Source organism: Atta colombica, unplaced genomic scaffold, assembly GCF_001594045.1.
Source record: "Atta colombica isolate Treedump-2 unplaced genomic scaffold, Acol1.0 scaffold304, whole genome shotgun sequence".
In the NCBI taxonomy this organism is placed as follows: domain Eukaryota; kingdom Metazoa; phylum Arthropoda; class Insecta; order Hymenoptera; family Formicidae; genus Atta; species Atta colombica.
In genome coordinates, this window is record NW_017259409.1 from 73,444 (window position 1) to 76,248 (window position 2,805).

Genomic DNA, 2,805 nt, shown 5'->3' on the forward strand with positions numbered 1-2,805 from the left:
CGTGAGCAAGTAGAGCGGACTGAATCGAGTCAAAAAGTCTTATGCCATTTTGCAATTTTTGCAAATAGTTAACGAGATATTAATTTTTGAAGATAGTCGAATAAGTGCGTTCGCCTAGCCTAAGCCGAATAAGCGCATTTGCCCGGCCTATTGCCAAGTATACACCCATCAATCATTCAATGGAAGCGGATTGCGGGGAATGTAAGCGCTCATAGAGTAATTGGTTATTACAAATGGTAATGGCCGTTACAGTAGCACGTAATGCTGGACTTTAGCTCTGAGCTACGATTGTCTCGTTTTTCTTACTAAGAATGCGTTCTGAATTTCGCATGATGCATCATTTGTTCTTGTTGTTCACCAAATAATAAAGAAGGATAAAACAATAAATCATGCGTTTTATGCGTAACTCGGAACGCACTCTTATAACGCTTCGCTTGCTGAGCTAGCTATACTACTATCCAGATCAAAATTTTCTAACAACGCAGGAAAAATATATTTACAATTAACGTACTTAATAATACAAGCCTTGATTAGAATAACAGCTAAAAATTAATAAAAGAACTACAAGTGAATGACTGAAGTTAGATGTTAGTGCTAAATTATTAAACTGATAAAACATATTATATGATATTATTAAGTACAAAGGAACTTTACTTTTCATATAATGCAGTATTAAACTGGAATAAAATACCTTTTCTACATATTATATAGGAAAAATTATTTTCAAATTACAACAGTTTGAAAAATTTATCGGAACGAAATGAAATGTATTTTAAAACTAACAATACTTTTGCGTGGGATTAATGAAATTTAGAAAAAAAATATTTGCTCCAGTTATTACAACGTCATAAACATTCTCATTTTTTGCCTCTTCAATATAATTTTTCTCAAAATTGTGGCATAGCCTTTAGATCATGGATTCGTATAACTTTGCTTCCGCCGTTTTCTTATAGATGGCTTTAGCGGTAAGTGGTGGTCGAAATAAATAGATCATAGACGTCATACAATAAACTTGGGCATCTGTCAACATAACCCCATAGAAACATTAGTCGATTTGTGTCTGCATCATAAAGTTATTCTCGATTGAAAATATCAGTTTACGAGCCAAATTCTCGTCATTTGCGGGAGGTTTTAATTTTTTGCTTCAATATGAAGAAATCTGCGGCTGAGGTTCATCGAATACTCTCAAATACTTATGATGAGGCCGCTATTAGTAAAAGAACGTGTCGTGAGTGGTTTTAACGCTTCAAGAACGGTGATTTTGACGTCCAAGGTCATGCTCTGTATTTGGGGGGACCAGCTCGGCGTAGTGTATTATGAACTGTTAAAACCGACTGAAACAATCACAGGCGATCGGTATCGAACGCAATTGATGCGTTTGAGCCGAGCATTGAAAGACAAACGGCCGCAATACAACGAGAGACACGATAAAGTGATTTTGCAGCATGACAATGCTCGACCCCATGTTGCGAAAGTGGTCAAGACATACTTGGAAACGTTGAAATGGGAAGTCCTACCCCACCCGCCGTATTCTCCAGACGTTGCTCCCTCTGACTATCACTTGTTTCGATCAATGGCACACGGCCTGGCTGACCAGCAATTCCGGTCTTATGAAGATGTAAAAAATTGGATCGATTCGTGGATAGCCTCAAAAGATGACCAGTTTTTTCGACGCGGGATTCGTACGCTACTCGAAAGATGGGAGAAAGTAGTGGCCAGCGATGGACAATACTTTGAATCATAAATGTATAACCAGTTTTTTACAATAAAGCCTCGAATTTCGGAAAAAAAACGGCGGAAGCAAAGTTGTACACCTACATCAAGTTTTTTCGGCAAAATTTTAGCAACATATTCTACAAAAAAAACAAAAAAAATGTTATAAATGTTATGTTATAAGCTCATAAATGCTTTATTCAAAAGTTATAACGAAAATATAATAATAACAACGAACTGTTTCTTTGTTTGACACTATTGCTATTATGTTTTATATATATATATATATATGTGTAAGCATACGTATAGATATATACACGTAGATATAGTACACACAAAATATACATTCTTCTAATTAAAAAATTTTAATTAGAAGTTCTGATAAGAAGGACAGGAGAATAATCAACTTGGAGCGCAGATCCAGCGCCACTCGTGCGCAACCGCATAGTAAACATTGTATGTAGCAAGGGTGCGATTCTGTAACTGTTTTATACGCCTACCGATAGTTGTCGGTGTCGTTGGGCTTTTTCATCATATAAAATATCTGCGCAACACCGACAACTGTCGGTAGGAGTGTAAAACAGTTACAGAATATAGGCCCAGGTAGCTGTAAACAACTTCCCGTTTGCCTCGCACTTCACATTGCGTTTGCAATGGATGGATTCATTCATTTTTTTAGTAATAAATATTTCGATAATTATTATAAAACTTTTTGATTCAGTTTAACTCGCTCTATTTATCTATAAACGTTGTTATACCTAATATTAAAATATACAGAGTATCTAATAATTCTCTAACACTCACAGGCAAATAAAACGGACTAAACTGAGTCGGAAAGACTGAGTCCTTTACTATTTTACAATTTTCGCAGTAGTTAATAAAATATTAACTTATAAAGATCACCGAATAAGCGCATATTCGCCGAATCAAATGCACGTCCCTCAGGCGTGCTCGCTAGGCGCGCGGGGAATTGTTTTCTTTCGTCATTAATAATTATTACTGTTTGTAATAAACATGACCATGTCTGATGAGTGTATACTTGGCGGTATGAGGATTAATATCTCGTTAATTGTTACGAAAATTGCAAAATCG